The following is a 14,488-nucleotide window of genomic DNA, read 5'->3' on the forward strand; positions in this document are numbered from 1 at the left end:
AAAAGGTGATTTTTCTTGGTTTCTCGATCGACTCCATCGAGTCTATGCTCAGTCTCCCTTCCAGGAAGGTAATGAAAATTCGTCACAAGCTCCGGTGGGCACTCGTGAAACCGCACATCTCCCTTAGACAGGTTGCCCACATTGTGGGACTCCTGTCCTCATCGATTCAGGCCATCTTCCCAGGCCCCTTGCACTACCGCGCCCTCCAATTCCTGAAGGCCTCCCAGCTTCAGAAAGGGCTGGCGTACTACCAAAGGGTGTCGTTGATGGCAGAAGCCAAAGAGGAACTCAGTTGGTGGCTCGCCAACATGGAGGCTTGGAACGGCCGAGCCATCTTCAGTTCCGCACCAGATTTTGTCATAGAGTCCGATGCCAGCAGACTCGGCTGGGAAGCAAGGTGTGGCGATTTTTACCACAGGAGGTGTGTGGTCTCCTCTAGAACAACAGATACATATCAATTGCTTAGAGCTCCTGGCGGGCTCCTTCGTAAATCAATGCTGGACCAAGGACTCGATCCAGTCATGTGTCCTCCTCAAGATGAACAATGTGTCAGCGGTACGCTACATCAACCACCTGGGAGGCACGCGCTCTAAAGCCCTCTCCGATCTCACTGCTAACTCTTGGCAGTATTGCCTGGATCCCCAGATCTCGGTCACGGCTGAGTATCCGCCCGGTCAGGACACTCAAGCAGCAAACTTCCAATCACGCCACTTCCACGATGTGAGCTGGTTGAATCTGTATGCGGGAGTGCTTGCGGACCTCCAGGCCAAATGTAGTCCCTTTTCCGTGGACCATCAACTACCCAGGTTCTTCAGCTGCAGACCAGATCCGCTGGCGGAGAACACAGACGCATTCCTTCTCAACTGGAATGAGGAGAGGGGCTATGCCTTTCCCCCGTTCGCGATGATCACCAGAGCTATGGCCCAGGTTCGATGACAGACATACTAATGATCACGCCGAGCTGGAGATCGCAATGCTGGTTTCCAGTTTTACTGGAGCTTTCCTGGGATTCTCCAATCGCTCTCCCCCGATTTCCAGCTCTTCCTCTCAATCCGGATCAACAGCCTCATCCGCTCATTGTGCAGGGGTCTCTAGCTCCCATGGCATGGCGGATTACAGGGGACGATGGTCGATCCCCGGCCTTTCGGGAGTTGTAGAGAAGTTCATGTTCATGGCCTGGGCAGACAGTACGGTTAAAGGATACAAATCTGCCTGGAGAAGGTGGTCTTGTTGGTGTCAGCGACGGGATCTCGATCCAATGGCAGCTGATGTGATCCACGTTTTGAATTGTTTGGCCTCCCTAGCAGAGAAGGGCTTGGCCTACAGATCCATCAATACCTTCAGATCCACCATTTCAGTGGGACACTCCGTGGTAGATGGATGCCTATTGGAGGAGCATCCTTATGTATGTCGTCTCCTGCGGGAAATAAGGCTTTCTCTACCCCCGGAACCTTGGTATTCGGCCCTCTGGGATGTTAATCAGGTGCTCAACCATTTCCTCTCTTGGCAACCCAATAGATTCCTCTCCAGGAAGGAACTGTCGGTAAAATTGGCCATGCTCCTTTGCCTGATCTCTTGTAGGTGGGTATCAGATGTGAGAGCCCTGGACATCTCTGACAGGATCTTCTCTCCCTCTGAGGATACTTTCACCATCCGTAGACGGACCAAATGTGGAACGAAGTCTATCTCGTACCTGGCCTTTGCAGATTCCCCCAAGTTATGTGTGGTGTCTTGTCTCAAGGCATATGAGGAGATGTCTGCGGAATTCCGCCCTCTGGGCGAACAGCAACTCCTCATTGCATTGAGGAAGCCTCACAGGGCTGTCTCCTACCCCACGATTGCTCAATGGGTGCGATGGGTTATGCAAGAAGCGGGCACTGACCTACGTAGATTTGGCGCTCACTCGACCAGAGGAGCAATGGCTTCGAAGGTTTTTACCCTGGGGAGCCTGGAGGATATCCTTAACACTGCGACTGGTCTTCGGACTCTATGTTTAAACAATTTTATTTCAAACCGGTTCTGCAGATGGCCCACTTGGTGGTAAGTAAGCTTTAAACTAGCACAATCCTCGCCTCAGGCTCTGACATAGAGTGAAAAATTCCCAAACTATCGTAAGGGAACGTTTCAATTCTATTAAGGACTCAGAGGCGAGGATTATTCCACCCAGGATTCAACTATACATCAAACCTCCTCACCCTTGTTATGCAGTAAGTAAGATCTTGTATAGTCTGCTAAACTGCATTCTGTTGTATTGGTGTTGTTACCTGAAGGTACATGCTTGCATACTTTCCCTTGCAGGAATAATCCTTAGCCACGGTCGTGTTTTAAAGTTTGTGTCTCGTTGCAGGAATGGACGCAGTCAAACAGGACTCATGAACTATCATTTGAGGCTGATCTCACAAGTCGAAAGAGGAGGAAGGGCCAGTGACAAGGGACTATGATCTGGCTGGTATCACCTGATTGGTGGAGAACAAACAGACAGTCTATATTCTGAACTCTATTGTTGTTTGTGATATTCCCAAGGTTTCATGGGAATGATGGTTCTTTTGTGTTTACTTTGCTGTCAAGAAAGTGAAGAAAGTAAAGCATAAGCCTCACCTCTGAGTCCTTAATAGAATTGAAACTTTCCGTTACAATAGTTAGGAATTTTTTTATTGCTGTGTAGGAAAACTAGACCATAACTGGATGCCTTCATATGAGATTCACAACAATTTGGAAATATATCCAATTCCATCAGAACTAAGCCAACTAAATTTATATGAAAACATTCTAATTCAAACTATACACCTTTCCAAACTATTGTTAGATTGCACCCAAAATCTGGAACATTCAATCCACGTGAATTAGTACGAGCACTCAAAGGAGAAGTTGCTTTTCTTCTATTAGATGTCATGAAAAAGATAAACACTTTTGGGATCCAAAGCAAAATTGAGGAACCTTTAGTGGTTTTAGTTAATGGAGTACATTCAAAGGACAAATAAATTGGCAACAACTAATAAGCATGGACAAAGTTCAGAAAGCTATAGCTTAAAAGTTTAAAAGCAACATACAGTACAAAGAATTGGACAATATGATGAGCAATCTGTCCAATATTCAGCATCAGAGTACTGAGCTACCAGATTATATTCAGAAGATCCATATTTTCGTCAAGACATTCCTTAAATTTTCACACTCCTGTATGAAAGTGAACTATCCGTCACTCCTTATGCTGTTGCACGATATGCACACTGGAATGGGTTTAACAATATAACAGCCCAGCATTTTATTGAAAAAGTGCACAGCAAGGATGAGAATCTATAATATAACTTGATCAACATTATGGCATGTCAGCGAGGAACTAGTGAATATTAGTTTAGAAGACATGGAGAACTGAAATGTATGCTGAGACCACCAACATGGTTTATTACTTTAAGCTGTGCAGAATATACATGGGAAGACTTGTATCAATTTCTACTTGAGTCAAATTCTAACATTTAAGATATTGACACAAAAGCTCCTGCAGAATTATGTTCCATGGATCCTGCTAATGTTTGTTGATATTTCAACCACAAAATTCACACAATGCTTCTATAGTTAACCAACAAAAGGAAAACTTCTGTAGGAGAGGTACTTGATTTCTTTTGGGGAAAAGAGTATCAAGCAAGAGGAGCAATGAAAGAGCACAATAAGAAACTCTTTGATCAAGAGTTGCGATATCAATCTCATCAGTGTCGTAAATAATGGCTAAGGAAATATCGGAACAAATCAAAATGTTACTCTAAATGTCGGTTTGGATTTCCCAGACCAATTTTAGAAAAAGGAAGAATCAACAATTTTATGTCATATGTAAGACATGAGGTTATATGGAAATCACCAAAGAATACTTACAATCTAAGGATATCTCAAGGATCAGAACACATCAATGACTACAACTCTTTAATTCTACAATGTGGGAAGCTAACATGGAGATACAATTTGTTGCAGATGACTCTACAGCAGTTGCCCGTTATAGTACTACCTACATTACAAAACGTGAAAAGACAGATATGAAGGTAGTATGAGAAGAAATATCTGCAGACCAATCTTTAAATAAGCAGCTGTATCAATTTAACCTTAAAATGTTAACTCACTGAGAGGTCAGCAGCTATGAAGCATGTGACTATTTGAGTTCGTCAAGCTTATACAGTAAATTCCAGGCAATTATGTGGCTTAGCTTAGGATTGTCATCAGTATGTCAAAGAGTTCTCAAAAGCCTAGCTGAAATTGAGCACCTTGCACATTTTGATCCAACTAACAAAGACATGTTAAAAACCAATATGTTGGACATATATTACTCAAACCGAAGTCCTTTCTTATACAACCTATCGCTATATGAAGTAGTTCACTTCTACACATATCGAAATAATGTAGCTGAAGATATCAACGCTGGCAAATTTTGAGTTCAAGGAACCAATGGATGTTTAATCTACCAATAAAAACCTACTCTTATCAATCACCGTAAAACTGAGTTCATACACAGCAGAAGAAAAGAATTCTACAATTTATCACTTCTTTTTTTTTCAAAACTCTTTTTTTTTTTTTTTTTTTAAACCGTTTATTACAATCTCAAATAGTTACAAGTATGGGCCTACAACCTTCTGGCCGGCCGCTAGAGTAGCAGTAGCATATGACATACATACAGAAAAATCTCTTGGCGGTGCGAGAAGAGTAAATCAGGAGATATCAGTAGTGCAGGCCACATAACTCCGAACCAACAATACGGTTTCCTTTTGTCAAAACACAACAACACAAAAACAACCACACCCGCAAGGCAACCCGCAATCCCAAGTGACAGCACGCGCTCCTTAAGTGGGGGACCCCAACCAATCGCCAAACTCTGAAGAGGGGAATGAGAACAGATCAGGGACTGGGGAACCACGTGCCCATGGCTGGGGGAGGGGGTCGGCTAGGGGGACGGAGCTGGTGAAGCAGCCGGCAGCAGCGGCGGCTCGCAAATACCCCCGCGATAGGCGTTCCAGGGGCCCCAGATTTTCACCCACGCCCCAGGCTTACCCCTCGCAACATACACCACCTTTTCACGAAACATACACCAATCCATGTGTTCTTTCCAGGCCGACACCGCCGGAGGCTTCTGGGATCCCCACAATTGAGCAATGTCACGCTTAGCGATCATGTATCCCAGAGTCACCCACCGCGTCTGCGGAACCGAGTAGTCAGTTGGCTCCCACACATTCAGCAAGCATCTCCTCGCTTCAGGCAACAGCACGACACGCGTAACCACTCGCAGGACCTCATGCACACCACGCCAGAATCGCTCCACCTTTGGGCATTCCCAGAGAATATGCAAGAAAGTTGCCAAAGCACCACAGCCACGCTTACACAGTCCATCCTCAGCTAAGCCCATACGTAGTAGCCTTGGCCCCGTCACATAAACCCGGTGGAGGATCTTAAGCTGGACGAAGCGAAGGCGAGCCGGGATGGCCACCTCCTTCGGAGAAGCCACCGCGGACATCCAGTCCTCGTCGTCCAACTCCAGCCCATCGGCAACCCAGGCCTCGCGGAGGCCAGTCAGCAGGCCCGATCGGTCGTTAATCAGTTTTTTGTATATGAGGGAGATCGTGCTGTCTGGGACATGGCCATCCAGCACTCTGTCCTCCAGGGGGGAAGACTCCGGAATGGACGCGACATCCGGGAAGACGGAGCCCAGCGCGTGGCGGACTTGTAAGTACCGGAAGTACTCACTGCCTTGCAACTGAAACTCCGTCTGCAGCATCTCGAAAGTTTTGAATCCCCCCCTCGTCCAGAGATCTCCCACTGTGCTGATGCCGATCGTGTCCCATTTCTCGAAGCCCTTCGAGGTCCACAAGGAGCCCAACCTCGCCGATGCATATAGCGGTGACGCCCGGGTCAAACGGTCCTTCCACCCCATAGCTGCGTTAGCCGCGTGCCACACACGCACCATGACATGCGTCGGTCCCGTCAGGCGAGGGTCCGGCGCGCCAGAGTAAAGCGCCCGATTGTAGTCGCCACCGGGCAGGAGCATCTTGTCCATTTCAAATGCCGGGTTCAGGGCGGGCCCGTAAAGGCCATGATTAATCGCAGCTAGCTGGGAGGCCCAGTAATACCGTTTAATATCCGGGAGGGCAACCCCCCCATCGTACCACGGGAGCGTCAATTTAGCCAAGGCGATACGTGGCCTCCCGTCCCAGAACAGGCGACGCTGCAAACTCTCCACCTCTCGGAAGTAGCGCGCCGGAACCAAATCCATAGTGTTCTGGAGAGCGTACAGAAAGCGCGGCAACGACATCATTTTAAACAAGGCCGCCCGGCCAAGCGGCGAAAGCGGCAGACGCCGCCAATGCACCACGTCCTCCTTCAAGCGCTGGAGGGGGGGCAGCAAATTCCGCTCGTAGCGGGCCTCCGGGTCCAGAGTAATATATATACCCAGGTACCGAAACCCCTGGGAGGCGATCTGGATCGGACAGTCCCGTGGTAGGACCGGAGCCTCCCCGGCAAGCACATATACACAGGATTTCGCCCAGTTGATGACGAGGCCTGAGTTGCGACCGAATGAGCGCAAAACATCAACTAGGACGATCAGTGATTTACGCGGGGAGGCAAGATATAGAAGGATATCATCAGCGTAGAGGGACACACGGTCCTCATGCTCGGGGGTCCAACGGAGACCACGGATGGAAGGGTGCCACCGCAGCCACTCCGCCAGGGGCTCCAGGGCCAGTGCAAACAGGAGAGGCGACAGGGGGCAGCCCTGTCGCGTACCCCGTCCCAGTGCGAATGGGGCCGAAACTCGTCCATTCACCACCACCTGCGCCAATGGGCCGGAATACAACAATTTGACCCAGCTGATGAAGCCCGGTCCGAAGCCAAACTTCGCCAGCATCGCCCAAATGTATGGCCACTCAAGCGTATCAAACGCCATGGTGGCATCCAAGGACGCCAAGATGGCCGGTTCCCGCACGAACGGAACACGCGCGAGCACCCCGTGCAAGCGTCGCAGATTAAGGGCCGTGTTACGATGGGGTATGAAGCCGGACTGGTCTTGGTGGACCAAGTCGCCCACCACGCCGACCAGCCGGTTGGCCAGCACCTTGGCGAGGATTTTGGGCTCCGCATTCAAGAGCGAGATAGGCCTATAGGATGTGACCCGCTCACGGGGCCTCCCCTCCTTGTGGATCACCACGATCGTGGCCAGACGCTGGTCCGGCGGAAGGGAACCCCGCGAGCAGGCCGCCAGGAACATCGCGCGCAGGTGGGGCGCCAGCACATCCGGTCGCAGCTTGTACAACTCGATAGGAATGCCATTGGGGCCCATGGCCTTGCCAGATGCGACCGAGCGGATAGCAAGGGCAATTTCGTCCGAGGTGGGAGGAGCGTCCAGCGAATCCCTGTCCTCCACCGAAAGGGAGGGCAGCGCGATGTCCCGAAGCAGGGCATGGGAATCCTCCTCCGAGCAGGGAGAAACCGGGGAATATACCTCGCGGAAATAATCCGCGAAGCAGGAGACAATGGCGTCCGGCTCGGTGACACATACACCATCCATCCTCTCGATCAACGGAACCACACGACTCGCTCTCTCCTTTTTATCCAACCACGCTATCAATTTACCAGCCTTATCACCCATATCATACAGTCGCCCCTGTTGCTCTCTACTGAGGCCCCTGGCCGCCTCCGTGACGAGGGCCCTATAGGCCGCCTGCTTGAGGTGTAGAACATGCAATGTGGCATCCGTCACCCCGCTCCCCAGTTCACCCTCTAGTTCAGTAATTTCGGCCTCCACCCGGGTTACCTCCTCCCGCTCGCGCCTCCGGGCATGGGAGATAAAGGAGAGGGCCTCCCCCCTAAGAACTACCTTAAAAGCCTCCCAAAGGGAGATGGCAGAAGGGACAGACCCCACATTCTCCTCAAAGTACCGCTGCAAGGATTTGATCAATTCGGCTCGAATAGTGGGGTCGCGCAGGTACCAGGCATTAATCGGGGCCACCCTGCCCTCCCCCCTCGGGAAGACATCCAGATGCAGCAGTAGTGGGGAGTGATCTGAAATACCCCGCGCCAAATGGCGCACCTCTCCCACCCTCCCAGCAGAGGCCGCAGGAACAAGGATATAATCAAGCCGCGAGAGGCTACCATGGGCGCCCGAGTGGAAGGTGTATTGCAGCTGAGCGGGATGCTTTAGTCGCCAGCAATCCACCAATCCTAGTGTATCTAAGAGGCCGGACAGCCACGCCTGTGCCCGGGGGAGGTCCCTGGGGGGATGACGATCCATAGACCCTGAAGCCACCGCATTGAAGTCCCCCCCAACTACCAGAAGCCCATCCGGGAGGTCAAGGAGGAGGCGCCCCAGGTCCGCAAACGTGGTAGATTGCAACCCCGGCGGAACGTACACTGATACAAAAACGACCACTCTGCCCTCCATTCTACCCACCAAGACAGTGTAACGTCCCCTCTCATCATGGCGCACCTCATCAATCTCCAATGGGAGCGAGTTCTTAATCATGATGCCCACCCCCCGCGAGCCCGAGGTGAAGCCCGAATGGGCCACCAAGCGATAGCCTCTCCGATTCATGGCATGAAAGGAATTACCTATAAGGTGTGTCTCCTGCAGGAAGATCACATCTGGTGAAATTCGTTTCAGATACTGCAGGACCACACCACGCTTAATCCTATCCCCCAGTCCGTTAACGTTCCATGATAACACAGTCAGGTCCCTACCCCCCATCATACATGGAAGCCATCAATCGTCCCCCAAAGAGCATCTCAAAAACAACAATACAGTAAAGGGTTCGCCTTGCGGTGCAAACAAACAACACTCCACCCCCACCCACCCGTCCCAACAGAACTCCCCCCTCCCTGCACCCCTGCATGAGCCCAGACAGCCCCCCCAAAGTGCAGTGTGCCTGTCGCCCCATAGATGAAAAACTAACTAGTCCCCCAGAGGAGGAGGGAAAGCCCCCAACGGACCCCGTACGACCTCCATAGGAGGGGAACATACACGATCAGTGAATGGTAACCAAAATGTTGTCCAGAGCAAGGCCTACTTTTCACCCCTCAGTTCTGATCCGGTGCGCCCTCCCCGCCAACCGCACCCCCCCCACCCCCCCGGCCCCGATCCCCAGGCAGAGTATCCAACCAGTCCCCAGCCGCCTCGGGACGGTCAAAAAAATGCGTGCGACCATCCACCTCTACCCTCAGCTTAGCTGGAAAAAGCATTGAGTACTTAAGGTTCATGTCCCGTAGGCGACGTTTAACTCCGAGAAAACTCAGTCTCTGCTTTTGGACCGTCGGAGTAAAGTCAGGGTAAAAATTCACGTCCATATTATCAAGCTTGACCGGTCCCTGTAGCCTGGAAGTCTGCAAGATAGCGTCTCTGTCCCGAAAGTTAAAAATCCGGGCAATGAGAGGCCGCGGCGGAGCTCCGACCTTAGGTCTTCCTCCGGGGACCCTGTGAGCACGTTCCACCGCAAAAAGTTTACTCAGCCCCCGGGGCTGGAGATGGGCGAGGATCAGGTCTTCCACAAACAAATCTGCCGCCTCCTCCTCCCGTCCCTCCGGCACCCCGACAATACGAACGTTGTTCCTCCGGGCCCGACCCTCGGCGTCCTCCAATCGACGGTCCATCATGGCGCTCGCCTGGCCAAGCCGGTGCACCTCCTTTTGAAGGGCCGCCACGTCTGTAGTGAGACTTAAGGTGGTGTGGGCCAGGGAATCGACCCGGTCATTTGTTTTAGACAAGTCGGCTCTCACCAGGCCCACCTCCACCAGGGCCGAGTCTATCTTCTGCGCTAGAGTATCAAAGCGCTGGTCCACCGAGGCCTTCATTTCGGCAATGGCGCCCATGACGTCCCGGAGGGTCAGATCCGCGGGTTGAGCAGACGCCTCAGCCGGGCCCGCGGGGGATGTACACTGTGCCTCTGGGGATCCCTTCTGGAGGGTGTAGCGGTCCATACTGTTTGACTGAGGTGCCGGGCCGCGGCGGGTCGATTTCACCTTGGCCCGGTCGCCATCTTGCTTTGTGGACATGTCGCACTCCCGAAGTCGTGCCAATCTCCTCGAAAGGGCCGATAAACCAGTTCACAGGTTCCGGGGGGGGGTTGACCACTGCACCGCAGGACAACTCACAGCCGGCGGGTCAGCCGGGCACAGGGGCAAGGCCACACCACCGCACCCCGCTCCGCAACCCTACCTCGCTTGAGGGCAAGGAGGGCGCAAAAGCGAAAGTGAAAGCGCGGGGTACGCGAGTCGCCCAGCCCTGCCCGCCGTTGTTGTTCGCTTTGTCCCCGGATCGCCCCGCAACTCCAATCCGGGGGGCCGGCGCGGAGAAGGCCGCAATCTTCGATCGGTGCTCCCACCAGTGTCCGGGGTCCGATTCGAAAACGGAAAACGGGTGCCGCCTCAGCTCGGGTACACAGACACAGTCCCCTCGTCAAAGACAGGATATAATCAGGATTAATTCAGGAGGTCGCGGAGGTCCTCGGGAGCTTCGCACCTACGCGGCCATCTTGGTTGCGCGCTAGGCTCCTCCTCAAAACTCTTTTTATTAAGTCAGCAGATATAGTAATTGCAAACATTACAAAATAGTGAAAACATACAATCATCCATATATTGAATACTGAGCAGGTGACTGTTATATAGAAATTGTAAAGCAAGAAAATAAACCATTCAGGTCTGTAAACGAGAGCCCCAAACAATGTAAAACTCTGTGTCATATACTGTAAAACTAAGCCCCGGTCATGCCCTTGGAGCCCATCTATTAACATCATGTCTATCTGCACAGCCTCATTGCCCTGTGCTGCCCCTCTATATGGTTTCAACTTCCGCAGGGTGTGGCGGAGGTGGTTCTAATACAAGGCCCCTATAGTCGGCCCACCGATTCCATAATTTAAAGTGTTTCTAAGGGCACCCTCGTGCTTTAAATATAGGTTACTCCTGACCCATACACCAGTCGAGACCCGCCCTCCAAGCGCACAATTTGGGTGGAGCCGGATCCTTCCATGCCCTTGCAATATCCCTCTTAGCTAGGGTAAGACCCAAGAACAGTAGATGTCTTTTATAAATATTGCCCCCGATTTCATCTGTGATATGCAGAAGAACGAGCCAAGGAAAAAGAGGTATAACCCATCCTATGACTTCAGATAAACAGCGAATGACCCCCCTCCAAAACTGGCCCAGTGCCTCACAGGTCCAAGTTGTATGCAATAGTGTACCCTCCTCGCTATCGCATCTAAGGCACAAGGGGGAGACTATCAGCCCCACCCTCCAAAGCCGATATCTAGTAAAATAAGTGCGGTGTAAGTACTTGAATTGAATAAGCCTGAGACGGGATTGCAGCATACCTCGGGGATTCTAGGGCTTCTCTCCAATCGTCACTGTCCAGGGGGCCCAAGTCTATCTGCCATTTATCCCGGAGGGGATCTAGAGTCGTGGAGATATTTGTCACTAACGTTTGGTATATCTTTACGGTTTTATGATCCCCCAAATCCTCCATAAAAACTTTGGCCTCAATAGGGTTGAATTCGGGAAGGGAGTCTAGGTGTGTAATATATGGGTATAAGGCATGTCTCAATTGCAGGTATTCGTAGAATTGAGCATGTTGCATGTCATATTCATGCCTGAGGTCCTGAAAAGATTTCATCATGGTGCCATGCATAACGTTGCCCAACACGGATATACCTATGGCGTCCCATTGTTTAAATCCTACTAATGCGATCACCCGTGGCATGAGGCCGCTCTGCCAGAGAGGGGTCTCCCTTTTCAAACGCCACAACCACCCCACCTGACGCAGTGAGTCTGTCCACACACCGAAGACAATAACTCGAGTAGCTGTCGACAGCTGACGCTGCTCCCTTGGCGTATAGAGCAGTCTGTGTGGCAACATATCTCCCATCAGCCATTTCTCTACTTGATATGCCGGGTCATTGCTAATACCGTACCACCAATTGTTCAAAACCAAAAGGTGGGATGCAGCATGGTATGATTGGATATTGGGGGTCGCTATACCCCCACAATAGGTTGATTGGAAGCACGTCTTGGGTGACACCCTAGCGGCCTGATTATGCCACAAAAAGCGGCTCAACCTGGAGTTTAGCTGTCGAAACCAGGAGAGTGCTATCTGAAATGGGTGGTTCTGTAGTTGGTATAGGAGACGAGGGAGGGACACCATTTTAAATATTGCAGATCTGCCCAGTATAGAGAGGGGCATACACGACCATGACTCCATCTTTGCCTGTGTACGTGTCCATATGGGGGCAATATTCCTTTCCCATGATACGGATTGAGTGTCCGAGACACACACACCAAGATTTTTCAGTATGGGTGTGGCCAACGTCACCTCCGCCGTCCAGGTGCTCATATCCGGACCCCCACGTACAGTCCAGAGTATAGATTTCTTAGCATTCATATACAAGCCAGTATGCTGGCCAAAGATCTGCATGATACAGAGTATAGGTGGTCCCGGCTGGTGTGGGTCCATAAGAGAAAACAAGACATCGTCCGCATAGAGAGCAATCCCATCCGAAAACCCCCACGGCCACTCAAAGTCCATAACCTGTGCATCGATGTGAACCCATGCAGCTAGTGGTTCCATAGCTAGGGCAAATAAATATGGGGAGATGGGGCAACCTTGTCGGGTACCGCGTCCTATAGGGAAGGGATCGCATACTGTGCAAGCGATCCTGACCGAGGCCGAAAGGTCAGTATATAGGAGTTTGATATCACTTCTTTTTTTTTTTAATGCTTTTTATTTGATTGTATCAAGAGTCAGAACAAATATTACTATAAGTTATAGCAATATCAATACAATTCTGCGCTATCACCATACTGGTAGAGAAACTTGAGCGGAGAGGGAAAGAAAAAAAAAAAGGGAGAGAGAGGGAAGAGGAAAGAGAAAGAGAAAGAGGAGAAACTAGGATCCAGCTTTAGTATTCCTAATTACAGCAGCATCAATCCACATAGAGAACAGCAGGCTAAACTCAATGAAGGTGAAACTAGATCCTTTCAACTTTTTTGATTAATCCAGGACCCCTGGCCTTAGCAACGGCAATTTCAAATTCATAAACTTGGCACAGTATTGCCCAAAATGCAATTTCTTTTGGTGGTAAGTCAATCCATGCACTGGCAATACATAAACGAGCACTGACAATTATAATCATAATCAATGAGCTGAGGATGGCATTAGTCCGAGGCTTGCGACCCAACATGATTTCCATATTGCTCAAATGGATTTCAAACCCCAGATGCACTGAGATCAGTTGGAGTAAGCTATCCCAGTATTCTTTGAGTTTCGGAAATTCAATGAACATATGAACTATATCAGCCGCATAAAGATGACACGTGGGGCAGCGTGACCGCTCAGGAGCTCCAGACATCACCCATTTTGAAATACTACCTGGTGTGTGATAAAGCATATAGATTGTTCTAAATTGCTGTTGTTTAAGGCTTACCAAGATTAATTACTGATCTAATGTTGCAAATGCATTCTGTATTTCGGTAGCCGTAACTGTGGTTGCAAGGTACTGACTCCATCTTGACGCCAACTGTATACTGTCATCCTGGGTATAAGACATGTATTTTTGATACATCGTACTAATGTTTGTTGGAGCTGTCTCCCAAGGAGGCTGGTAAAAACAAGTGAGGAGTTCAGATATTTTTGGGGGATTACTACACTCAAACCAGTGTAAAAGATAATCCCTCAGTTGCAAGTACTTAAAGAAGTAACATTGCGGAAGCACATATACATCCTGAAGTGAAGCGAAAGTGGGGAACCCTTGTATGTTATACAAATGCCCTAAGTTGTGTACGCCCAATTGACCTCAAACATGCCCAATATTATCATGAAATATGTCTGGAAATTATGGATTACCCCATAATGCAATGTAAGGGGGAAAGAGCTGCTGGTATCGGAAATTTGATACAGATTTTAAGCCAGATTCAAACCACATCCCTGATTACCTTGAATCTAACCCTTTTAAAGTAGTTAGAGTCCACTAGCTTATGCGACGAGTACCTGATATCCAAGCTCAAAGCTAATTGATACCTGAATGCAGTCAGCGCAGGTTTCCTCCCAGTTAGTAAGCTTTGGATTCGGCCAGTGAATGATGCCCAGAAGGATAATTTAAAATCCGGTATCTTGAATCCTCTCTGTATTTAAGGTAGTTTCAAAAAGCGAATAGCTCGCCTAGACCTCCTACTATTTATCATTTCTACACCTATTTGAACCACGGCGGATAGAAGAAGACAGTATAGGCACCTTTGAATCCTATGAAGATACCTTTCATGTATATGAAAATACATTACTGTACCTCAATTTCATACATATTTTGAAATGCTGGAACAAGAAATAGCAGAAGAGAATAACATTAATGCTGAAATACAGCACAATAGTGCATCAACTAATAATACTTGTACTTCAAGAACTATTGACCCACTTGGACAACCAGTAATTTATAATGAAGCTATGATTGCCATAGAAGGAGTTGAAGATGTAAAGGTCAAA

At 49.7% G+C, this 14,488-nt stretch overlaps 1 long non-coding RNA gene across 2 annotated transcripts in view; it reads left to right on the top strand.

Moving 5' to 3' along the window:
* LOC146784239 (uncharacterized) overlaps positions 1-4,469 on the top strand; it is a 297,298-nt gene extending 292,829 nt beyond the window's left edge. Inside the window, exon 4 of one of the 2 annotated variants that reach the window (XR_014970437.1) lies at positions 2,348-2,596. This is a non-coding gene — a long non-coding RNA (uncharacterized LOC146784239). Of the gene's footprint in view, positions 1-2,347 lie in introns of both variants that reach the window. The other variant, XR_014970438.1, reaches the window with a different exon arrangement.
* Positions 4,470-14,488: the final 10,019 nt, after the last annotated feature.

The sequence above is a fragment of the Triturus cristatus genome, chromosome 11, assembly GCF_964204655.1.
Source record: "Triturus cristatus chromosome 11, aTriCri1.1, whole genome shotgun sequence".
Lineage (NCBI taxonomy): Eukaryota > Metazoa > Chordata > Amphibia > Caudata > Salamandridae > Triturus > Triturus cristatus.